Consider the following 27,736-nt stretch of genomic DNA (forward strand, 5'->3'; position numbering starts at 1 on the left):
GTACCCAGTGATCATGTCTATTAAACAGCCTTACATCTGCACTGCAAAAAATCAAATATTTGTAGCATCTTGATAATTTTATTACATAGCTTATGAAGTACAATTATAGGGTATCAAGAGAGAATGAGAGATCTATTCTGGTGTAGTGCCCAGAACACAAAAGAAAGTATTCAAGTGAGTCTGCCTATCCATAAGGAATCAGTTTGTACTCAAATGTTGAACTCTTGTGGCAGTTTGGAAACAATTTGATGATATGTTGAGTAGCTGTAAAAACACATTGCAATTGGTTAGAAGTGGTCAGAGTTTGATGTATTTACTGAACAAATACCAAAATCATTGCATACATGACAATGATGGCTTCAAATTGCTGCAGAAACAAACATATAATGTTTCAAATGTTTGCAGGTAACAACAGAGGAAAAATAAATTTGCAACATAATTGGACAATTATTTACTGTTTAAGGTGCCATTAAAGACTTTTTAGCATGAACCGCTTGACATCTAAATGGGAACCACTTTGGTACAAATGAAGCATGTATCTTCAAAAATGGTTATTTGTTTTGCTTAGATGTATTTTTTTTTCAATAGGTTGTTCTGTTTTGGAGGGGAGGAAGTAACAGTTGCATTTTAAAAAGAACAATAATAAAATATTTGCTTTTTCTAAAGAAGTGAGTGAAAGGTGGTACAAAACAGGCACTGGATGCGGGGAAACTTTTTTTTAATGAACTGCTTTGCAAATTATATGTTGTTCTTGCTTAGAAGCTATGTTAATTTCTGTGTCATTCCAGTTTTCATACATGCTACCAAAGTGAGCACCGAGTAACTTATCTTTGTGTTTGGTTGTGAAAGGAAGAAGAGCCATAGGTGTTAAATGTAGGTTTTTGAAGGGTGGGGGAAAGCTGGGTGTATTTGTAGGACATAGGGAAAAAGCAGTATATAAGAAGAGACTAAAGATGATAGAAAGGGCAAGATTACAGGGGAGATAAGAGGCAAAAGAACACAGGAAGTTGGCCTTGGTGAGAAGGGCCATATTTTCCCCAAAGACTGTACCAAGGGAGAAGACAATGAGGTTAGGGTTGATGAAGACCTGACCTAAGGTGGTAACTGTGTGAATAGATAGAAGGGGTCAGATTTAAGAGATGTTAAAGAGATAGAAACAGCAAAATTTACCAACTAAAGGGGCAACAAGAGTCGTCTAATATATCACCTTCATTTTGTGGTTGAGGAAACAGGTCCCAGAGAGGGTGAGTGAGACTTCCAAATTCAGTGTTCTTTCCATTGCACCACACTGGACTTCATAACTTCTAAGTTTCTACTTGCTCTAAAATTTTGATTCTATGACCATTGGTCTTTGGAATTCATCTTGCAAGTGGATCTTCCTATGTTTTGTCTTCCTCTATTATAAGGGGGTTCCTTGAAGTACCCCTATCTCACTTTTCTATTTATGTCCCCTTAGGACAGAGCTTAGCACATAGTAAGTGCTAAGGAAATGTTTAGTCAGTCATCTATTCAGGGATCTTTTACAATATTGACATAGTTATGGGAGACAATTTAACTCCACCTTCTTTCCTCTGATACTGCAACCACCCAGGTACAGGTCCTTATCACCTCATGCTTGGATTATAGCAATAGCCTGCTGGTGGGTCTGCCTGCCTCAAGTTTCTCCCCAATCCATCCCCCATTTGCTCTCCAAAATGATTTTCTTAAATCGAAGGTCCAGTCATGTCACCCCAACCCCTCAGTGAACTCCAGTGGTTTCCTATTGCCTCCAGAATCAATTAAGTCTTCTGCTTGGTGTTCAAAGTCCTTCATAACCTAGCCCCTTGCTACCATTCCAGTCTTCTTACACCTTTTCCTCACCATATACTCTTTGATCCAGTGACACAGGCCTCCCTGGCTGTTTCTCAAACAAGACATAATATCTCTTGGCCCTGGGAATTTTCCCTCTTTGTTCCCCATGCTTGGAATGCTCTGTCTCCATATCTCCACTTACTGGCTTCTCTGGATTCCTTTAAGTCCCAACTAAACCCCCATCTTCTATAGGAAGCCTTTCCTAATCCCTCTTAATTCTTTTGCCTTCCCTCTGTTAATTATTTTTCTATTTATTTTGTATGTAGCTTGTTTGAACATTTTGGTTTGCTTCTTGTCTCCTCCATCAGACTGTGAGCTCCTTGAGGGCAGGGACTGCCTTTTTGCCTCTTTTTTCTTCACAATGATAAATTTTTATTTTTCAATCTTTCAAAGTTCTTAGACAGATTCTTGAACTGGTGGTTCATAGCCATCAGCCATTTCTACATTTGTGCCCGTTTCATCTCCTGAATGTTTTCCAGAGCCACCACCTTCACTATGCAGTTCCATTAACTTTCCCAATTCAAATTTGACCTTCTTGAGCATCTTGGCTTTTCAGACAAATTCATCATGGAGAGGGCAAATAGATTGGCAAGTCTTTTCTGTGTCTTTTCCGATGCTGTCTGGAATTAGTTTATTGACAACTTCTTTCAAGTCATTTGTCTGTACCTCTTGGGTCATGATCTCCATCATTTTCTTATGCATTTGATGGACCTGTTCTTGCTGGGCATAAGAGGGCTTATGGATCTGGTTGTTGCACTTTTTGGTAAAACCAACACAAAAGAGGTGGAGCAAGTACCCATTGGTAGTTTTGACGTCAACACAGGCTTCAATCATGGTCTGCCACTTTTTGACCATGGAGCACATCTCGTCCCAAGTAATGTCCATTCCATGGAAATTAGTCAAACAATTTTTACCCTGAACATCTTCAGTAATTAACTTGAATTCAAGAAAAGCAACCTCATCATTCTGCAGATCCCCAAGGCTCACTTCAAAAACTCAACCTTTGAGACCGTCAGAGGCAATTTTTGTTCCTCGGGTCCTTGTAACCAGTGTCTTGCCAATATTGAGAATGTTGAACAGAGCTGGTGCTTTTACATCATATCAATCCTTCTTTCTTCTTGGCTCCTTTTTTGCTGCCTTTGGTGAGGCGCTTGTTCTTGCCCACCACCATGAGCCCGCTCTGAAAGCCAAAAGTTTTTCCGCTCTTTTTGTATTCCTGGTTCTTAGCACAGTGCCTGGCAAATGGTATGTGCTTAATAAATGTTGACTGACTGAACTGCCAACAGTTTGTAGTACTCTTATTCTCATTCTTCCTATTCATGTAATGCTTTACAATTTAAAATGTATTTTCATGTGAAATACGTGCTTTGATTGAAAATAGGTTTTCTAGTCACAGATTTTTTTTTCATTCCAAATGCATGATTAAAGCAGCATAGGGATTTCCTGGTGTGGAAATTCCCTCCACTGAAACAGATCTGCAATCCATCTATAAGTTAGTTTCAGGCAGTTTCCTGAGACATGAAGGTCAGAGATAAGATTTAAGCCTATTTTTTCCTGACTCCACTGGGTTCTCCAAGGTATGTGATCAGAGTGTAAAGCTGTGACATCTTCTACCATGCTAAAGCTTTTAGTACAACATTAGGGACAGACTGTTTCTGCTGAACAAGAACCACCCTAGCTAACAATGGAGAGCCTCATAAACTAGTAAATAAACCACAAAGTGATTGATTTTTTTTTTGTCCATGGCAACCTATGAAATAAAATAAAACTTTTTTAAATGGATCTCAGCCCTACTAGTGCCTTTCTGCTTCCACAATGCTGATAGAGTTATGAATATGGGGAGACCAGAGACTTTGTTTTAAGGGAAGGACTCAGTAACCATCTAGTACAATCCATATATGAAGGGAATCTCCACTATAACCTACCTGACAAGTGGTAGTCCAGACGCTTAATGCCCTCAAACAGGAAAGGGAGCCTACTACCTGCCCTGGCAACCTATTCCACATTTAGACAACTCTTATTGTCAGGAAGATTTTCCTGGCATCAAGGCTAAAATGTGCCTCTTTTTACCTTTCACTCTTACTCCTTCCTGGTCCTGCTTTTTGGGGCCAGACAAAACAAATCTAATCACTATTCCATATGACAGCTATTTAAACACTTAATCTTCCCATCTCTATTTCCTCTAAGCTATCCTTATATGACTCAAGATCCTTCACCATTCTAGTTACCCTCCTCTGGATACTCCCTAGTTTATCTTAAATTCTGGCATCCAGAACTGAACACAACATTCCAGATGAAGACTGGTGAGGGTGAAGGACATTGGAATTGAATTAAATTTTTAGAGACCAAGAACAATTATAGCCTGTATTACAGCCTATTCAAACCTTATATTTCTAAGCTATCTGGATTTTAATATGTAAGGGTAGAGCTTAATTGGCTACCCTACCCACTCACTTACTTAACCTTTGTTAAGTAAGAACACTTTTTGATTGAATCAAACCAAATGTGAATCAGAACCAAATATGAACAGGGCCTGTACACCTCCTTAAAACAATCGAAGTCATTATGTGAGAGTGGATCATGCCCTAAGGAATTTTTATAAAAAGAAGCTATTACAGAATGAGGAGAGATTCAAAGGGTCTGGTTTATAAAAGTAGGAGCAAACACGGTATTTCAGTACACCTTTGAAGAACAAGAGGAGGAGTGAGTAGAGAAGGGAGGCATGAATAAATGTCATTGACTTTACTGACAACTCTGAGCAGAACAGTTTGAGGGAAATCCCCCCAAGAGGTTGATTTTTTCCCCAAATTTCTCTTCCAAGTGCTCATCTAGCCAGAGATACAATAATATAATTTGCTTTTTTTTGTTACCCAAATATCCCAGCAAACGTATTTTTTGCCTCAACTGCCAAAGGGCTAGGGGTTAACTAAGAGATAAACATAAATGCAGATTTAAGCAGAGAGCCAACTACTGTCTAAATGTTGGGAATTTTCCTAAGTAGGGCTTTGGAGTGATTGTTCATGAACTCAGAACTTTTATCTAAATTAAACTCCCTAAAGCTGAAGAGGAGGGTACCAAGTCAACCTTAGGAGTTATTGTGTTGTCTCCTCCCCATTCCTCACTCCTGGCTTAAAACAAGCTAATCAAAATATTTAAGCTTGTTATGTATTGAATAGTAGATAGTAGTATTAAGCAAACTAACATGCATTATACTATGTAGCAAGTACAAAACAAATATATTCAGCTATGGACCTAACATAAGGAGGCTTAACGTGTAGTACAGAGTCTCTAGAAAGGGCCTGATAAACACTAATGTTAATAAATATCATGAAATAGTGATTGATGATCTCTTTTCCCAACTTGTGTTCCTAGCCTTCAAGTTAGGCCCAATAGATATACTTTATGAGTAGGTTATAAGTAAATATGCTTATAGTTCTACTCACTCTAATAGCATCCTATCACAACAGTGCTTATCATTGTGTGGATTGGGTCAAATACTGTTCCCCAAAATATAATTACATAGAACAAAAACTTGTTAGTCTTCTCCATTGATATCAATGTTCCATTATTTTTCATAACTCTAAATGTGGTGTTTGAGAAAATCTTAGTGAAGATTACTGCATAAGGTATCAGGTAGGATTATTACCTAAAGCGGAAAAAAGACATAACTATGACAGAACCCATATTTCTTAGTTATAAGGATAATATACTTCAAAGAGTTTTTAATAACATTTTCCTCTGGGGCATAAATAGAAAGGAGGTATAGGAAAGCCATCATTCTAAGGATAACAAAATTTTAAGCACTCTGAGAAGTGTTGCAGGTAAGACCTGAACCCTACAAGCTGATAAGCAAGTCCAGGCTTTTATTTATAGTGACATGAATGACATTTATCTGCCTTTCACTGGAACATCTATAATCTACTTGTCAAGGTGAGTTTTATTCTGAGACCCAATTTCTGGAGAGTGTTGCCAGACCTAGAATTCAAATTTAGGTGCCAATAGCTGAAATTCCTGATGGGGAAAAAAATGAAATATTTGGCTAATTTCTATTTTAGTAAATCTCAAATTTTCCTCATTGGGGTTATTTCCTAAAGAGAATGCTGGCTATATGACAGGAATTGTGATTTTTCCAAATATAGAATTTAGGAAAGATACTAAATGGTTCATAATGATATTTAAATATCTTCCCACTTTGTCCCTAAGCACTTTCTTTTGCTCTCTAGAAACATGTGTGACAGAAAGATATATTGTCTCCATGAGTCAATATTCCCAGCCCCAATTTATGGCAGTCCAGGTTTTAAATATAAATCAAAATCAAATGTATGTTAAATATCATGCAAGGAAAAAAGTTAAATAGAAATAAAAGATTTGACTAGCAGTAGACAACTGTAGAAGAGATGGCATAAGGCAGTATTGATTCATTGTAAAATAATATAAGAAAGATGCAGAAGTAAGAGACAACACTGTGGTTGGGTGATCAGAAAAGGCTTTTTAAAGGAAGTGAGATTTGGACGGAGCTTTTAATGATAGCCAAAGAGAAAAAAGAAAGACAAATTTCATGTGGGTTCAAACGTGTGAATCAAATCGTAAAGGTAGCAAAGCACCAAGTGCCAATGTACTGGAATACCCAGTATCCAGAGTCCTTTGGTGATGGAGGGTGGTGCAAGTTGTATTCTTTCAAATGCAAAGAAGAAAGAGGTTAATCCAGTAAGGAGCTCAGGTCAGGTTTAGGGATTCATTAAAAATTGGTTATTGCATACTCAACGACCCAACTCACACTTGCACCCAGTTCCTTTATCTCAATCCAAGACAAAGAATGTACATACATACCTAGAAAATGTATGTTTGTTTGTAATTGGTTCATTCAATTTTAAGATAGTCAGGCCTATGTTTTAGGACTATCAGTTTGGCAATGGTATAGAGCACAAATTGAAGAGGGGGACTGGAAGCAAGGAGACCATTTCGGAGCCTATTAAAACAGTCAACCAGTTAACAAGCATTGATTAAGTGCTTATTATGTGCTGAGTACTAATACCAAAAAAGGCAAGAAAATATTGTCCTTGCACTCAAGGAATTTACATTCTTATGGGGGAAAGAACATGTAAATGAAGAGGTATATACATGATACACACAGCAGATGGAAGGTAACCTTAGAGGGGAAGACTGTAGCAGCTGGGGGAGTTGTGAAAGGCATTTGCAGAAGATGACATTTAAGCTAAGTCTGGAAGGAAGCCAGGAATTCTAAGAGGTGGTGGTGAGGAAAGAAAGCATTCCAGGCATGGGGGACAGACATATACTGCAAAGGCACAGAGATGTATGAAGGAGTATGATATGTGAAGAGTAGTAAGCAGGCCAATATAGCTGGATCACAGAAGGCATGAAGGGGAATATCGTGTAAGAAGACTTGAAATGTAGGAAGGGGCCAGGTTGTATAGAACTTTAAATACCAAACAGAAGACTCTGTGTTTGATAGTGAAGGTAATAAGGAGCCACTGGAGTTTATTGATCAAAGAGTGAAATGATCAGACCTAGACTTTAGAAGAATCATGTTGGCATCTTTGTGAAGGATATGTTGAAGTAGAAATAACTGAGGCCCAGGTAAGAGGTGATGAAGACCTTAATTAGAGAGGTGGCTATGTAAGAGGAGAGAAGGGGTTATATGCAAGAGATGTAAATATGGAAATGACAATATTTATCTATGGATTGGATATATGGGGTGAGAGTGAGGAGACAAGGAGGATGTCAAGTTTGTGAACCTTGGAGACTGGGAAGATGATGGGGCCTTAGGAACAATAAGGAATTTTAGAAGGAAGGCAGATATCAGGGGAAAGGCAATGAGTTTTGTTTGGGACATGTTGAAATTGAGATGTCTATAGTACATCTTGCTCAATATGTCCAATAGCTAATTAATGATATTGAACCATAGCTCAGGAAAGAGAGTATGGCAGAATATATAGATCTAGTAAATATAGATCTTCACAGAATTGACTATGAACCCATCAGTGCTAATGAGATCCCTAAGTGAGATAGTATTAAGAAAACAGAAGAGAGTCAAGGACAGAACCTTGAGGGACACCTAAATTAGTTGATGTGACATGAATAAAGATGAATTTTGGCAAAAGAGACTGAGGAGCAGTTAGAGGAGTAGAAGAACCAAAAAAGTAGTATCACAAAACCCTAGGTAGGAGAGATTATCCAAGAGAAGAAAGTGATCAACAGTGCTGCAGAGGCCAAGAAGGATGAGGATTAAGAAAAGTCCATTAGATTTGGCAATTAAGTGAGCATTGCTAACTTTGGAGAGAACAGTTTCATCTGAGTGATGAGGTCAGAAGCCAGATTGCAGAAGTTTACAAGTGAGAAGAAAGGAAGTGGAGGCATCAAGTTCAGACAGGTTTTTCAAGGAGTTTAGATAGGAGGAGAGAGAGACATAGGATGATGGCTAGCAGGGGCAGTAGTAGTATGTCCGTGCAATAGGTGGTGGGGATCAGAATTAGCCAAGCCTGACTTCTGCACCTGGATCAAATGAGATAATATTTATAAAGTACTTAGCACATCATTTGGCATGTACTAGGTCCTTAATAAATGCTTATTCTCTTCCTAGGCAAGGTTCTCTTCCTAGGCTTGGTGGCTCTAGTGGAGGCACATAGTTTTTCTAAGATGGCTCATTGAAATGTTTCAATGGGATAATTAGTGATTCCACAAAGAGTAGTTCAATTCAAGAAACACATATTAAGTGCCTATTTCATTTCATTGGGTTGTCATGACTAAAAAATTTAATCAAATGGCTAGTCTTCTGGGCTTAAGTTTCTCCATACTTAGTCTGGTCTTGGAAAGACAGACATAGTCTTTTGATGAGAACAGCAATAGTGTATTGTAGGAATGGGGTGGGGGGGGGATGGAGGTACAAAATGGCCTTCAGTCATCTGAAGTCCTCTTTCACTTCTGCAGTGATTGTGGCAGTGTCAGAAAAGAGAACAGAGTATGCTATGTATCACAGTTTTTAGACATTATAAACATTAACTTTACTCTAAATGTGAGAACTTTGTCCAGTTCCCAAGCAGAAATACTACTAAAGGAACTGAATTATAGTAATTTTTGTATTCCTGCTATGAATACAACTAGAAGACAAAAGGAAGTTACAGCTAAATGGACAAATGGTTTACAGTTCTCTCTGAAGAAGCAGATAAAGCAATATGCAGGAATGAGAAAGGCCAAAAGTGTATAGCCTATATGGACTCATGTGTTTATAGGGAGATAGGATCTGGAACTGTGATTTCATTTGTATAGGCAACACCCAAGCAAGAGGGCTTCTTCTACCAGTGTGAGTCACCACCTTCTTGGCAAATTATCATCTTAGAGTTGCCTAGAGCACTGAGAGGTTAAGTGACTCATCTAGGACCACATAGTCTCTATGAATCAGAGGTAGGATTTGAACCCAGGTGTTTCTAGCTTCTATATCCACTATGATACACGTCGTGACTGTGCCTATATACGATTAATATTTCCTTTGAGAAGAGTCAGGAAGTGCTTGACATGACAAACACTAAATAACATTGTCAAATATAAAATTGATTGTATTTTAATAGAGAGGAAATGGATAAGTGACACGTGAATCATTGTAATCACATCTCTATATACACTTAGACTCTGACTTGTGAGAACAAAGATTAAAATCAACATGAAATTAAAAGAAAGAATAAAAACAGGAAGCTATGCTCTGCAAATATAACAATTTTAACCAAATCTATTTAAACCAGCTGTTTATTGCCCCTCAAAATGTCAAATTCAGAAAAGCTTAGTTATTACCAGACTATCACCATTTTCTAAAGAAGGTGGATGGATGGATATGATTCAATTACCACAACAAGAAAACAAAAAAGAGCCTAGAAAATACTTCAACAAGCAAATGCTTGAGATTCTAAATATACGAAAGGAAACTTCTGGTGAAAATGGGATTTTTCTCAAATGACCAATGTGGATGCACAGAGAACCCACAAACCAACTTAAATTTTTTAAAGCTGTCTGGAGATCAGGCATGGGCTGGTAACAGATGAATATAAATATGTCACAACACTCTAAGAAAAGAGAGAACATATAGGACTAGGGAATCAATCAATTAAAAAAAAATTAAGCACTTCCTATGTGTCAAGCAACGTGCTAAGTACCAGGGAAACAAAAAGTGGTAAAAAACAGTCCCTGCCCTTAAGGAGCTTACAACATAATGAGGACAACAACACACAAACAACTATATACAAAGCAACCTATGTGAAGGATAAATAGGAGACAATGAACAGAGGGAAGGCACCAGTTGGGACGCCAGAGAGGTCAGTATTAAGAGCAGATGAAGGAGAAAATTCCCCGGTATTGGAGACAGCCAGAAAGAAGGCCCCAGAGCTGAGGTGGAGTGTCCTGTTCATGGAATAGCCAGGAGGCCAGTGTCACTGAATTGAAGAGTACATGGTGGGGAGTAAGGTGTATGAAGACTGGAAAGGAGGGAGGGGACTAAGTCATGAAGGATTCTGAATGCCAAACAAGTCATTTTGGATTTGATCCTGGAAAAGAGAGGCCAGCCATTAGAGTTTGTCAAGTGTGGGGGGGGGGGCGGGGGAGGTAGTGGTGACATGATTGGATTTTCATTTTAAGAAAATCACTTTAGTGGAATGGAAGGTAGATTGTAGTGGAGAGAAACTTGAGGCAGACACAAGAAACCTGTGTGGTCAGAACACATACATGGCAGACACATAAGGCACACATGTAGCTAGGGTGCAGGGAGGGAAGGGATACTAGCAAGTAAAATTTGTGGTCAGGATATGCTCATGTTCAGGTAAATTGCAATATTGTAATTCCAAAGCCACAGAGCTGTTAATTTCCTGTGGCAATATCATTGTAGTTGCTCTCTTGCTTTTTTTTCTGGGTGTCAGGTCTCTTCTCTCTATTAATTTTGTCATTTCTGTTGGGTGTCACTTCTCTTTGTTGGGAATCTCACCTCCGCTTGGTATCATGCATTGTCTTCTGGGCTCTTTGATTGCCAGGTGGTCTCTACTATAACCTATTGTGCTTCATCTCTTTAGGGCCATCTGTTCACTCTTCATTAGAGTCTGATAAGGTTTAACAAGTAGAAAGCAAGAACAGGTTGAAGGCTCTTTGATTCTTAGCCACAGCCATGATCTATCACATACAACTAAGAGGAGCCCATAAAAATTAGCTAGAATGGAGCTTCAATGCAAATTAATTAATTAATTAACTCATCTATCTATACAACTGTGCCTAATGCTAATTCAAAGTCCCTTGTCACCATCAACCGTGACTTCTGGCTAGACAATTCTTCATAATTATTTTTATTTTTACCCCTGATTGGGTAACCTGGGTCTCTGAAAACCATTTCAGGGTTCTACTTGAAGTAGACATGAAGGAGATACATGCCAGGGGTCTCATTAAGAGACTGACTCTTGAGACATATGCAAGAGGGAAGATATAAAAAAAATCATAGACCTTATCTTTAAAAAACAAAAGGAAAAAAAGAAATTTATATGCTTATTATATATTTATAATAATATATAACATATTATATAATATAATATATAATTATATAATATATTACATGATATAAATGTATAATTATGATATAATTACATAATATATAAATGATATATCATATAATAAACTTATATATAATAATGATAAAAGGAATAGCAAGTTGTACATAATAGATTTGCAGTTTCATGTGCAATCATCTTTTTAAAAATTATACTATTTTATGGAAATGCTTGTTTTATTCCATAAATTAAAATTTTTTTAAAGACTTAAAAAAATACATATATGTATATATATGTGGCCAGCAAGTATAAATATATATATATACACATACATATATATACATACATATATATATATATACACATACATATATATACATACATATATATATATACATACATATATATACATACATATATATATATATATGCTTGCTGGTCACATCTGCATATGAAACAACCAGAAAAATTCTGAGTATGGAGAGGAAACAATGACTTTTCACCCAAATTGTTTATTCTCAGCCTTTTGTGCAATCATTCATCTACATGAAAGAACAAAGAAGATTTAAGGTTAAAAATCTGGGGAATCTCAAATCTAGAGCTATTAACGGGTTTATAGACTAGCTTTCAGAGATTAAATTTGGGAGGTATATGGACTATTCATCATCAGCTAGATATCTTTGACCAAGCATGAGGTCATTAGTGAGCTAGGAGAACTGCACTTTGTTCTGAAAAGGTTAGCACCTGTTGTTGACAATCTGCTTGGGGAGATGAGAGGTTTTAATAGCAAAGACCCTGAGGGAACAAGACAGGACTTGAGAGTGAGTTTTTGTTTTTGTTTGTTTTGTTTTTGCTGGTCCTGGGCTAGGGTGTCTATCCTTTCTAATTGGGCTGAAAGAATACCAGCAGCACCCACTGTTTCCCCATGGAAGAGTTTAGTAAGGATTTCAGCTGAGCCAGAGACTGGAGGCAATGAAATTAGGCATTTAGCAAAGCATTGTCTTGTGTAGATTGCACATCCATCTCAACAGCATCCAGCAGGGAACATAAGGGAAGAAGCCTAACCTCACAAGACCACAGAAATGACCCTGCAGCATCAAAAGGCACGGACTGCCAAGTTTAGGGGGGAAATGACTGGTTGCTGTTTTGCTACTTTTCTTACCTGGCTATTTTATTAAACGTTTTTCCTTTGAACTAATTGTGTTTTCTGGCTGACCATTAAAAGTAAGATAACACAATCAATCAACAAATAATTATTAAGAGGTGCCAGGGACCATATTAGGTATTGGGAATACAAAGGCAAAGATAAAAACAATCCCTGCCCTCAAGGAGCTTACATTTTAACAAGAAACAACATGAACATAATAGGTATACACAGAACATATATAGAACAGATACAAGGTAACTTTGAGGAAAAGGCAGTAGTAGCTGAGGGAATCAGGAAAAGATTCATGAAGAAGGTAGTACTTGAGCTGAGTCCTGAAGGAGACCAATAATTTTAAGAGGAAAAGGTGAGGAGGGAGGGAGTCCAGTCTAGACATGGGGCTATCCTATGTAAAGGCACAGAGATTGGAAATTGAGTGATGGATGAAGAGCAACAAAAAAGCCAGTTCAGCTGAACCTCAAAATAACATGGACTTTATGTAAGATGCAATAAGGCTGGAAATAGAGGAATTATATTTGGTTATAAAGGAACTTCTGAACCACTTGGGGGGAGAGAGAGAGACAGAGACTGAGAGACAGAGACAGATATGATTTAAATAAATAGATGATAGATGGATAGATGATACAGATAGATGGATCAGTGGATAGATGATAGATAAGTGTATGGATAGATGATATAGATAGTGGGTGGATGGATGACTAAATTATAGAGATAGATGGATGACAGATAGATGAATGGAAAGATGATAAGAGATAGATGATAGGTAAAGAGGTGATAAATGGGTAAATAGATGGATGATAAAGATAAATAGATGATAGGTAGCTAGGTAGATAGAACATTTATTAAGCTCTTACTATGTGCCAGATGGAGGTAGCTAGGTGGCACAATGGACAGAGTGCTGGGCTTAGAATCAGGAAGACCTGAGTTCAAATCCAGCCTCAGAAACATCCTGTGTGAACTTGGACAAGTCACTTAACCTCTATTTAACACTGGGGAAGAAAATGGCAAATGATTCTAGTATCTTTGCCAAGACAACCCCATGGATAGAAGTCCACAAGGTCAGGAAGAGTCATACACAGTTGAAATGACTGAAAAACAACAACATGTGCCATATATAGTGCTTTGAGTATACAAATACAAGCAAACAAAATAGCCCTTGCTTTCAAGGAGCTTACATTCTAATAGGAGAAAGTAATATATAAAGGGGAACTAGAAATCAGTGGGGAGGTAGGCTCTGGGAGATGGTGGCATGATTTGAAGCTGATAACTGGGGCAAAAAGGTGGAGTCTTAGTTTTGGGCAAGATAATGTGCTAATTTCACTCTGTATCAGTTCAAAGTGATATTCTCTTTGCTTATTTGAATAGAATTTTACTTGCATCCTTTGAAGTATGTAAGATAATAAGTACCCCCCATTAGTTTTTCCCTTTTGTATATCCTTCTCCCCTCTTTCCTTTCTCCTTTTAATATATTATGTTGTGTTGACAACATAGCAAAAAATTACTCACAGGCTCTCCATCTTGACTCCATCTACAATTCCTACTGACCTAACAGTTCTGAGGGGATACTTGTCTCATGCCCCCATTCCTCATTACAGTGTAAACACTTCCTCTTCATGAAATATTTTTTTCCCCTGTAGGATTATGCTCAGTTTTGCTGAGTAAATGTTTCTTGGTTGTAAGCCTATATCTTGTGTCTTTTGGAAGATTGTATTCCATGATTTCCACTTTCTTACAGCTGATAAAGTTTATGTGATCTTGACTATAGTTCCTTTAATTTCTTCCCTCTTAATAGTAGAAGTTGGGGTTTTTTTTGTAGTTTTAGCACAGAAGCTCTGTTTTAATCTCTTACTGCCCCAACTCCTTATCAATAGGATAAAATGTAAAATAATTAAGATATATTTGATAAATTTATCAATTGGTTCATGGACCCATGTCTCATTAAGATTCTTGGTTTCTTCCCAACTTTACATATATGTGAAGATTATATTCACATATAGATTATAATACATTTACTGGATGTAATTAGAATTAAAAAGATACACTATTAAAACTTCTTTTCTCAGTTGTTTCAATAATGATCTGAAAGAAAAATCTCCACTTTCCCTTCTCTGAATCTTCAACCACGTGATCCTGGGTACACCCATGTATCTTTTTAGGGAAGCCAATTCCTATTGTTCATTTTCAAAATCAAGGAGAAAAAAGAGGAAAAAAAAATTTAAACAACATAATACAAGAAACATTGGTTAAGCACCTACTATGTGTCAGGCACTGTGCTAAGTGCTGGTGGCACCACACGTGAATCCAAGGAATACAGCAGGTGGTATATGAAGAATTGGTGGGCTTCTGAGCCCTCTTTAAATAGAGGATTTAGAAGGAATTTTTTGCTTTGCTTTCCAGTCCTCCAGAGAGAAGAGACCACTGAAGGCACTGATGACTTTCTGGTGATGGATGAACTTTTCCTGGAGGAGTTTGGGGTGAGGGAGCCATGATGATGGCAGAGTTGAATCCAGGAGTGCCGCTATTGGGAAACAAAGAGCATCCACTCTAATTCCCAGTAATTCGTTAAAAGATCATTTGAGGATTCAAGGTTAGAGGCCAGGCTGGTTCAATCAAGGTTAGATTTTTCTTTTCTCTGCTTTCTACTTCTCTCTCCAGCGTCTTGTCCCCATCCCCAACATACATCTAATGTCTACTCAGCATTTCATCACACCATCTGAACCTTCTGCAGCTGGGCCCCAACAGTTCTCACTATTTCTCTAGTCCCAACAGCCACAACTTCCAACTCCCCAAATACTTAGAAGGGAGAGGGGGAGACCACTCTTTATCAGACAGAAGTACACCCATCCCGCTGGCTGCAAGTTCACTATCCACGTGGTTTCTCTCTAGTGCGCCTCTACCATGACTGCCTGGAATGAAGTCTTGGAACACCTTTTTAAAAGTAGTGTAGAGCTTTCTTTCCTTTTCTTCTTTCTACTAACAACCATTTAATTTTTTTTCTCTAACTCCCCTACTGAAAAAAAAAAGAAAAACAAAACTCTTCTAACAAATATGTGTAGTCAAGCAAAACAAACTCTCACACTAGCCATGTCTAAAATATATCTCACTCTGCAATTTGAGTATATTACCGCTTTGTTAGGAGATTGTTAGCATGATGCATTATCATTGGTTACCTGGAATTTTGGTTGATCATTGCAATAGAGTTCTTAAGTTTTTCAATATTGTTTATCTTCACAATGTTCTTATTATTGTATCAAATATTTTCCCCAATTCTGCTCTTTTCACTCTGCATCAATTCATTTGAGTCTTCCCAGGTTTCCCTGAAATCATCCTTTTTGTCATTTCGTATAGCACAATATTATTATATTACATCCATTCAGCCATTCCACAGCAGAGCTTTGGTTTTTAAATATTTTCTCAGTATAATAATTAACAATAATTATGGGTAATTCCCTTTATGTTAACAGTTCCATTTAATTTATTCCTGGTCCCATGCATTTCCTGTCTTCTTTTGGCACCTAAACAATAGGAGAAGGCAAAGGGAAAATCAAGCTTGTCTAAGGAGATGTTCCAATAACAAAAAACAAAACATGTCAAACACTTGAGAACTATGGTACGTTAATCTAACACAGTACTATCTCGCTTTTAAGTATGAACAAATATGAAGATTTGAGAAAAAGAAAGCTTTATGTGAAATGATGCAGAATGAAGAAAATAGAGCCAAGAGAACACTCACAAAGACCACAACAATATAAATTAAAAATAGCATGTGGCAATAAAATTTAAGTCATGGAAGCTAGAGGTAAATAATATCCAGGATGATGGGGTATTTGATAATTTTAAAAGTAAGCAAGTAAGATAAGGATTAAAAAGGCCATCTGATTTGGTCATTGAGATCCTTGGCAACCTTAGAGAAAGCAATTTCAGTCAAGTATTTGTATTTTTTTTGGTTCCCCTTCTTGCCACACTCCAATCTCCTTCATGATCAATGAGACATAATTACAGAACTAATTAGGGGGGGTTAGATCAGAATGAACTACACACCGTTCAACATCGAATAGTTTGATGACCTTAGGTCTCTGATGACAAGCTGTCTAAGCATTACGAATCTTGAACTTTTATTTGATACTGCAGTAAAGATGTGGCCATTTAATAGGAAAACACTTTTAGAATTTTAAAAATCCTTTTCAGAGGGCAGCAATAGGGGTGTGTGGCATATTTCCCCCTCACAGAGAGTTCATAAATCTATTCATTCAATAAATATTTGAGTACCTGCTACCAGCAAGGCACAGTGCTAGGCATGATGGGGATACAAAATTGTTTTGTCTCCCAGGGAGATGCAAATAGCAAGGCACTAACTTCACTCTAATAGGAGAAAAAAAAAATCAAAGATTGCTCCTAGAGAGGCTGAAGTACTTAAGAAGGCTGATGCAATTTTAACAGAAGCACAAACTGGAAAATTGGAATGCATGATTCGTGACAATTACAAGGAGCAAGGAGAAAGAACAGCCCAGCCCACATTATCAAATCATTCATTCACTGCTTAAGCAAATAAAGATAAATCTGTAGTTGATGATACTGAAATAGGATGAAATCTCTAGCTATTAAATAGGATTATCTTGGGAAAGATTTGGTCATATAACATGTTCCGGGTGTAAAGTGTGGTTTCAACAATGGGACTACAATTGTAAAAATAGAAAGAGGCACATACAGAAAAATAAAAGTGTTCCTTTTTTTAAAAAAAATCACCAAAAGATCTATTTTGTTTTGTGAATCAATTACAACATGTAAAGGCAAAAAATCATGGTGATTTAATGTACAAAACAGAAAGAAATCATTGTTTCACACCCCCAACCTCTTTTTGCTTGGCTCATACTTCTCCAATAGAGATTTCTGTTCTGTTATGAAATGTGTCTCTCATCTAGATGCTGATGCATATCTTTGCTTTAAGGCATGTACTTAAATAGAATTTCCTGCAAAAACTGAATGAGGACAGCCTTGGCCCTTCTCAGGCATGTCCCGTTTCTCCCTCCCCCAATGCTACTTGAGGTTCAAGGACTGCTTTAAATCGGCATCCACTCAAAACCACAGCTTGCAACCCCTCCCCTTATTTTTTTCATTTTACCAATCCAATTGGAAGACATCATACTTTAAAGCAAAAAAGCATTTAACCAATAAGAGAAAATAAATGAAAAAAAATTTCCCCTCCATATACATAAGAGAGTATACTGTCCCATAGATTTATACACATAGAGAACATGTAGGAATACACAGAAAACATGTGAGAACAGGCAATCCATGTTTGTTTGGACACACATGAACCCATTTGGCCAGGGTGACACATTTGAAGAAGATTCACATTAGGGAACACCTGTAACCTAGGAACATGCAAAGCTATAGTAACTCATAATTTTAGGACTGTGTTCCCACACGAAAAGAACACTTTTCTCATTCCACTACTTGCTTTCCTGCACAGCCATCAGTATCCTCTGGTCTGGTGATATCACTGGATGTAGAACTGCTTTCTTTGTTGCTGTAAACTGCTCGGGGCTTCTGTTGGTCTATTTCTCTCCACTGTGCTGCCATCTTCTGGTTCTGTGCTAAATTTCAGGTACTACAAAGTCTTTTCCCTATAGGAGAAGTTCAAGTTCTTTTAGCTTAGAGTCCCAGGAGCTACCTCAGCTCTGTGATTCAGATTCAAAGACAACAAACCTACTAAAGAAACCTTAAGGCATAAAGTCTGATGTTCTGTTTCAGTTGTCACTCCTTGAATTCAATTTACTCGGGTGGCCATAGTTTGCTAGATGAGCATTTTGTGCCAATGTAGAGCTGTGCACTGCCCACGGTTCCCAAATGACTGCAGGACAGTGCTCTAACTGTTGATGACCAGCCATATAAGCTCTCAGAACCATGGTGTCCTTATCTACAAAGCCAAGGGTTTGGACTATATTACTTTTAACTTCCCTTCTAGCTACAAATATCTCTGATTCTGTGGTATGCCTCTCCTGTGACCTGTTATTGTATCCTTTTTATTTTGTACCATGCCTTTTTAAAATCAACTTGATCCAGAATTATTCAAAAAAGTAACTGATAATTAAAAAATAGGTAATGGTCATCAGATTACATTGCTGCTGATTATAATAATTTAAAACAGAAATTTAACCAATATAAATTAATTATCATAAAAAGGAGACCAAAAAAGCCTAGATAAGATTAAATAAAGCACTTATTAAGCCCTTACTTTATGCCATTATTGTTTTTCAGTCATGTCCAACTCTTGATCCCATTTAGGGTTTTCTTGGCAAGGATACTGAAGTGGTTTGTCATTTCCTTCAGCAGATCATTTTACAGTTGAAGAACTGAGGCAAACAGGGTTAATTGACTTACCTGGGTTAACACAGCTAGTAAAGTGTCTGAGACCAGATTTGTTTAGTGCCAATCATTGTGCAAATTTTGGACAAATTCTGGAAATACAAATACGAGCAGGAAAGACAATCCCTGCCCTCAAGGAGCTTAAATTCTAATGGAGAAAGATAGCACACAAAGAAAGGTGAAAAGTGGGGCCTTTGAGAGGGAAGGCAGTTTAAGGGAGGGGGCAGCTAGATGGCTTAGTGGATAGAAGGTTGAGCCTGAAGTCAGGAAGACCTGAGTCCAAATCTGGCCTCAGGCACTTATTAGCTGTGTGACCCTGGGCAAGTCATTTAACCTCTGTTTGCCTTAATCCACTGGAGAAGGAAATGGCAAACCACTTCAGTATCTTTGCCAAAAAAGAACATGGACAGTATGGTCCATGGGGTCATGAAGAGTCTATGGGCTCACAAAGAGTCTGATGGGACTGAATGACTGAACAATAAACAAGTTTAAGGGAGGCATTGGACACAGACAAAACAGATTCTCAAAGTGGGGACAAGGTAAAAGAAGAGAAGGATAAGAATAAGAGAATAGGATGGAGTGAAATATCCAGTTAACAATCATAACTGAAATGTGAATGGGATAAACTCACCCATAAAAACAGAAGATAACAGAATGAATTAGAAACCAGAATCCAACAATATGTTGTTTATAAGAAACACAATTGAAACAAAAGATACACATAGAGGTAAAATATGGGACTGGAACAGAATCTACTATGCTACAGCTAAAGTAAAAAAGGCAGGAGTAGAAATCATGATCTCAGACAATGCAAAATTAAAAAAAGACCTAATTAAAAGAAATAAACAAAGAAATTTAATTTTGCTTTAAAAAAAGGCTACTGTAAAGAATGAATTAATACTAAACATATATTCACCAAATGGTATAGCATCTAATTTCTTAAAGGAAAAATTAAATGAGTTCCAGGAGAGAAAGACAGTAAAATTATAATAATGGAAACCTCAATTTCCCCCTCTCAGATCTAAATAAATCTAAATATAAAACAAAGAAAGAAGTTAAGGAGATGAACACAATTTTAGAAAAGTTAGATGTGATAGACCTCTGGAAAATATTTAATGTAATTAGAAGGGAGTATACCTATTTCTCAAATCTGCATGGCATCCTCAAAAAAAAATAATGTGTTAGGGCCCCAAATTCTCACAAACACATGAACAAAATGTAAACATAAAATGAACATTTTTCTGACCATAATGCAATAAAATCATAAATTATAATTATGTAATATATGAATAAATATAAATAACATATAAATAATTAAATAATGGAAATTATATATTTATAAATAATATGTATAAATTATAAATGATAATAAAAATAAAATCATTAAAGAGTCTTTGAAAAATAGATGAAAAAATAATTGGAAACTAAATAACTTAGTCCTAAAAATGAGTAAGTGAAAGAACAAATTATAGAAATAATAATTTTATTAGAGATAATGACAACACTGAGACAACATACCAGGATTAAGCCAATGTAGTGCTTAGAGGAAATTTAAATCTCAATAAAAGAGAGAAACAATAGATCAATTAATTGGGCACACAACTAAAAAAATTAGAAAAGCAACAAATTAAAACCTACTAATTAAGCATCAAAATAGAAATCCTGAAACTCCAAGGAGAGATTAACAAAGGAAAAAGTTTAAAAAAACACACCAAACAAAACAAAACAAAACAAAAACAAAAACAAAAACCTTGAACTAATTAATAAAACTAGGAGCTAATTTTTTTGGGAACAACATACACAAATTACTGACTAATGGGATTTTTAAAAGATAGAGAAAACCAAATTATCAGTATCACAAATGAGAAAAGTGAATTCAAAACAAATGAAGATAAAATGAAAGCAACTATTAGGAACTATTTTGCTCAGCTACATTCCAACAAAACTGACAACCTAAATGAAATGGATGAATATTTACAGAAATATAAATTGCTCAGATTAACAGAAGAGGAAATATTATACTTAAATAACTCTATCTTTAAGAAAAATTGAACAAATCCCTAAATGAACTTCCTAAGGAAAAAAAAACCCAAAATCAGGTGGATTTACAAGTGAATTATACCAAACACTTAAAGAACAATTAATTTCAACATTACAAAAACTGTTTGGGAAAAAAATAGCTAAAGGTGTCCACCCAGTTATTCTATGACGCAAAAAAATGGTCATGATACCTAAACCAAGGAGATTAAAAAACAAAACAGAACTATAGATCAATTTCTCTAATAAATATTGATGCAAAAATTTTAAATAAAATACTAGCAAGGTTATTAGAGAAATATATCATATTGATCATATTAACACCAGGAATGCATGACTGGTTTAGTATTAGGAAAACTGCAAGCATAATTAACCATATTAACAACAAAAACAATAAAAAATTATGTTTATTTCAATAGATGCAGAAAAAGCTTAGCATTCCTGTTAAAAACACTAGAAATCACAGAAGGGAATGGAGATTTCCTCAAAATAATAATAACAAGCCCTGTCTGCAATGGGGATAAGTTAGAAGCCTTTCCAGTAAGATCAGGGGTAAAGCAAAGATACTTATTATCACCATTATTTTTCAATATTGTACTTGAAATGCTAGCTAGAGCAATAGGAAAAGAGCACGAAATTGAAGGAATAAGCATAAGTGATGAGGAAACAAAAGTATCACTCTTTACACATGATATGATGGTTTACCTAGAAAATCTGCTAAAAAGCTAATTGAAATCATCAGTAACCAGTAAACTTGCAGGATATAAAATAAACCCACGTGAAACATTAGCATTTATGTATACTTCTAATAAAACCCAGCAGAAAGAGATAGAAAAAGAAATTCCATTTAAAATAACTACCAACATGGCAAAGAATGGGAAATTGAGGGGAGGCCCATTGATTGGGGAATGGCAAAACAAGTTGTAGTAATACAAATGTAGTGGGATACAATTGCGCTATAAGAAACGATGAGCAGAAAAACCTGGAAAGACTTATATGTACTGATAGAAAGTGAAATGAAAAGAACCAGGAGAACATTGTACACAATAACAGCAATATTGTGTGATGATCAACTATGATTGACTTAGCTCTTCTCAGCAATACAATGATCCAAGACAATTCCAAAAGACTCATCATGATGGAAAATGCTATCCACATCTAGAGAAAGAACTGATGAAGTATGAATGCAGCATCACAGCAAACTATTTTCACTTTATTTTTTTCCAGTTTTCCCTTTTGTTATGTTTCTTCTTTCACAACATTATTAATATGGAAATATGTTTTACATGATTGCACATACACAGCCTATGTCAAACTACTTACTGTCTTGGGGAGGAGGGAGAGGAAGGAGGGAGGGAGGAAAAAAATTTTGAACTCAAAATTGTATTTTAAAAGAATATTATGAATTTTCTTTATGTGTAATTAGAAAAAAAATACTTTTTAAAAGAAAAAAAAACCTAACTACCAACAGTGTAAAATACTTGGGAGTTTATCTGCCAAAACACACATAGGAACTATGTAAACACAATTATTTAAAAATACTCTTCACATAGAAAAAAGATAGATCTAAATAATTGAAGAAATTAATTGCTCGTGGGTAGTCCATGACAATATGATAAAAATAACAATAATATCTAAATTAATTTACTTATTTAGGGTCACACTGAATAAGTCAAATTATCAAAGAAATACTTTATAGAGCTAGGAAAAAAAGGTAACAAAATTCATTTGGAACAAAAGGTCAAGAAAACCAGGAGAATCAATGGGGGGAAAATGGGAAGGAGGGGGGACTACCAGTACCAGATCTCAAAGTATGTACACTACAAAACTGTAGTAATCAAAACAAGTTGGTATTGGATAAAAAACAGAGATTGTGATCAGTGGAACGGATTAGGTACACAATATATAGAAGCAAATGAAAACAGTAACCTAGTGTTTGATAAACTTAAAGATCCCAGCTATTGGGGAAAGACTTCACTATTTGACAAAAACTGGAGAAAACTGTAATGTAGTCTGGCAGAAATGAGGCATAGATCAACATCTCACATAATATGCCAAGATAAGCTCAAAATAAATATATGATTCAGACATAAGGAGTGTTATCAAAAGGATATTAGTTGTACATGGAAGAAATTACCTGTCAGATCTATGGAGGGGGGAATACTTCATGATGAAACAACATATTTTCATGGGAGCTAAAATAAATAATTTTGATTACATAAAATTCAAAAAGTTTTATATAAATAAAACCAATGTGGCTAAATCTAGAAGAAAAGCAGGAAAATGGGTAGGGAATCTTTACAGTAAATTTCTCTGATAAAGGTCTCAATCCTAAAATATATGGGAAAGGAGATTAAAGGCCATTCCCCAATTAATAAATAGTCAAAGGATATGGCTAGGCAGTTTTCAGGGGAAGAAATTAAAACTATCAATAGCCATATGAAAAAATGCTCTAAATCATTAATAATTAGAATAAATGCAGATTAAAACAACTCTGAAGTACCCTCAAATTGGCTAAGACGACAAAAAAGGAAAATTACAAATGCTAGAGGGGATGTGGGAAAATAGGTACACTAATGCACTGTTGGTGGAACTAGTCTGATCATTCTGGAAAGCAATTTGGAATTATACGCCAAAGTTATCAAGTTGTATACACCCTTTGACTCAGTATTACCACTGGTAGGTCTATACCCTTAAGGAGATCAAAGAAAGAGGAAAAGGACCCACATGTTCAAAAATATTTATAGCAGCGCTTTTTGTGGTGGTAAAGAACTAGAAATTGAGGTGATGCCCATCAATTGAGAAATGGCTGAACAAGTTATGGTATGTTAATGCAATGGAATGCTATTGGACTGTAAGAAATTATGAAGGGGATGGTTTCAGAAAAACCTAGGAGGATTTGTATGAGGTGATGCAAAATGCAGTGAATGGAACCAGGAATGCAATTTGTACAATAACAACTATATTGTATAGATAATCAACTGTGAAAGATTTAGTGACTCTGAGAAACATGATGACCCACCACAGTTCCAAAGGACTCAAGATGAAACATGCCATCCACCTCCAGATGGAGAACTGATGGACTCAAGGTACAGAATAAAACATTTTCTTTTATTTCTGGGGTAGGAGAACATGGCTAATGTGGAAATTCATTTTGCATGACTATACATATTAGTAATGAGTTCTATTTTTCTTGCCTTCTCAATGGGTGGTGGAATAACTTGGAACTGAAAATAAAATAAAATTGAATTAATATTTTTTGGAAAAACTATAACTAGTTCCATTCAGCACTTATAGTCCAGTGAGTACTGAAGGGTCTAGACATACCAGAACCATACTGTTCACATTTCTGTTGATGCCAACAACTTCCTTGGGAAATCTCAAGTTTACCTTGATGTATCCCAAACATTGATAGCCTTTATCGTTCAAACCACCTAATCTAAGCTCTGTTACAGGCTTTAAAGATATTTTCCCCAAATATCTAACATTAAATGATTGAAAAATTATAGTAATTTGGGATCCATTGTCCAAGACCATTGCAGTCCACATTCTCTATTTTTACCATCACTTCTTCATGAGGTCTTGTTAGTTGGAATAGACACATAAGAAATTGATGATGAAGTCAGTGTGATTATCATCATGGCCTACAATGACATCATTTACTGCCCCTAGCCTTGGATCAGATTTTAAGGAAGCACAAAATCTTTCAACTCAGCTAAGGAATGTAACCTGACCCTCAAGTTTAACACTTGCAGAAGACCTTCTTCCTTAGTGGAGAGAATAACTACTACATGCTCCATTCCTGCATAAGGGGCAGAATTCGTGAGAGCTCGAGGGATGAATGATCTTTGTCTTGTTGCTTTGGGAGACAACACATGCATTTCTAATTTATCTTCACAGAGAGGTCCTTGGAGGGAGAGAAAGATTCCAGGAAGAAGTCAACATGTAGAAGATCTGGCACCTTGAAGATGCCCTCTTCCTAGCTTGCCACATGAAATTTCTGGTAATTTCACCTAGGGTGAGATTAAGGACTTTTTTCAGCTGAGCTGAGATATGTTGCTCCCTGTGGGGGAGACTTATCTACTCGGTGTATTGTCCAATATATGCTCTTCTGGATAACTTTTCTGATTTTGATTTGCTGTTAACTTGCACAAATTTATTTACTTATGATTCACTATGTGTGATGGTCTTTGTGTAACTGGCATTTGATAGGAAAAGAGTCAAGCTTTTGGATATATTTTGGGACATTCCTCAATTAAGAGAGAACAATTAGGAAAGTAGGTTGAACTTAATAATTATTTTTCCCATACTGACAATATTTAGGGGAACACAATTCACCCTATTTGAAGAGAGTAGAGTGGCCAGCTTTGTGTCTCCAATCTTCTGCTTTCTGCCTGGCAGGAATCTAAGTCTCTCCTTAGAGAAAGATTGATAGAGAAGGCTCTGGAAATCTGTAGCCATGCTTCCCTAAGAACTACAGACAGAAAACCCATGTGGACACACATAAATTACATAGGATACATATACCTTATGCTGGGAAGAAAACTGGAAGATTATGAGTAGCATTCTCTCATAAACCAGGGAGAAACAATGGAGGGTAAAACCAGCTTAGAGAAATTTTGTCAAGAGATCTGATTAAATACTCCTGTGGGCATTTAAAGATGGAAATGTGAAGAAGACAACAACCAAGAAAAATGGAAAAGATCTTTAAGATTATTCTAACAAATTATTTTGATCATGAAGGACAGTGGGACCACTTCACTTGCGCCTTAACATCATGGTTTCAGATGTTCTTTTAGGAGAGGCTGAAATGGTACTAAAAAAAAAAACAACTACTTTATGTATTGGAGTATCTTGTGTCATTGGAGATGAGCCAGCAATGATTACAAATGCTTATGTGCAGATATACCCTTTTTCTAGCAAGCAGTCTCAATTTGTTTATGTTCACAAAAGTGGCAGTTATCCTAAATAACAAATATATACTTATATACATTATGGAAAGGGTCAAGCAGCCATCAACCAGACAATATGAAATTAATTGCAGCAGTCATATTTTAGTGGCCCCTATTACACAATTACAGACTGACTTTGCATAGTTTTGCTGAGCTTAGATTTTTTCTTTTTTTAAAACAAATTTTTATGGATGTATTTTTATAATATCTTTGTTTCCCATTTTATTCCTTCCTTTTTCTCCCAGAGAGCCATTCCTTATAATAAAGAAGAAAAAAAAAACAGAAAAAAAAACTAGTTCAGCAAAACTAACCAATATATATAAAAAAAATCTGGTAATATATATATAATGTTCTACAACCCAAAGTCCCCCACCTTTACAAAGAAGCAGGGGGGAGTTGTCTTCTCATATGTTTTCTTTAGAGCCAAGTTTGGTTATTATAATTTTTCAGAATTAAGTTTCAATTATTTTGTTATTATAGTCATTCCATGTCCACTGTAGTAATTGCGTACGTTGTTTTCCTGATTCTGATCACTTAACTTTGCATCAGTTTATATGTCTTTCTAAGCTTTTCTATATTCATCATATTCATAATATTCATTGTTTCTTATAGCACAGTAATATTACATTACATTTATTCTGGGCTGAGGTCAACCTAGGCCAGTCCACTGATCTAGGCTTAGCATTAAAATGCAATGAGGTACTTGTAGACTATAAAATGCAATAAAATTTATTTTACTAATAAGGGATCAAAAGAATATAACTTCAAAGTTAAAGATATAAAAAACTGCTCTCCTTACCCACATCCCCCACCCCCGTACCTCTGTAGTCACCAGGTCAGGAACTCAGAAAGGCTTTCTACATACAAAGTTGGACCTTAAAAATAACATTTGATGCATCTCTCTCTCTTTCTCATCATCATCATCATCATCATCATCATCATCATCATCATCATCATCATTCCAGGGGCTTCGTCATCCATATTTTGTGAAAAGCCGAATGATCCCACCCCCTTGAAAGATCTGCTTAGTTCACCTGTCACTGGAGCCATAGCTTATCCTATGGATGCTGGATAGGGATGCTCATAGAAATAGAGGAAAAATGAGAGGGAAAAGGCAAAAAGGAGAAGAGCAAAAGAGGCTCCTGCCTATAGCCCATAGGGGAGCAAAATAGGACCCTCACCTCAGCAATGCATAGGGACAACAATTAGGGGGAGAGAGGATTGACAGCCCACACAAAATTAACACAATCCCTACCACGACATTCCTGTACCACAATTTGTTTATTCATTCCCCCAATTGATGAGCATCTACTTCCACCCCCACTCCCACCCCCAGTTCTTTGCTACCATGAAAGGTGCTACAGTAGATATTTTGGTGTATTTTGGGCCTTTCTTTTCATTATTGACCTTCCTTGGGGTCAATCAGCTAACAATAGAATCTCTGGATCCAAGGGTAATGACATTTTAGTAACTTTGGGCCTAATTACTCTTACTGGTACTTTGATCTTGGGTAGAGTGTGGTTCCAGAATTGTTAATTCATTCAGTATGTTTCCATGCTAAATGGTGTAATTAAGTGGCTTGATGGCGCTGCTCTTAAACATACAGGGACACAGCTATTAAATGGCTTAAAATGTAGCCAAAAGGTGCTGTTGTGATTCCATGTGTAATATCTGTGTTCACCACTAAGTAGTAGTATTCTTGTGTTGTTCCCTTCCCTGATCTGCACATGTGCAGGTGTCTCAACGTTCCAGTAGGTTGCCATATCCCCAGTAGCCACTAGAGGACACTAAAAACTTGAGATATTCTATTTAATGACAGCTGTCTG

The 27,736-nt window shown here is 36.4% G+C and overlaps 1 pseudogene; it reads right to left on the reverse strand.

Annotated features, from left to right (window-relative positions):
• Positions 1–2,205: 2,205 nt before the first annotated feature.
• LOC110208750 (small ribosomal subunit protein eS1 pseudogene) lies at positions 2,206–3,022 on the reverse strand (annotated as a pseudogene).
• Positions 3,023–27,736: the final 24,714 nt, after the last annotated feature.

Source organism: Phascolarctos cinereus, unplaced genomic scaffold (assembly GCF_003287225.1).
Source record: "Phascolarctos cinereus isolate Bilbo 61053 unplaced genomic scaffold, phaCin_HiC Scaffold_2;HRSCAF=192, whole genome shotgun sequence".
NCBI lineage: Eukaryota > Metazoa > Chordata > Mammalia > Diprotodontia > Phascolarctidae > Phascolarctos > Phascolarctos cinereus.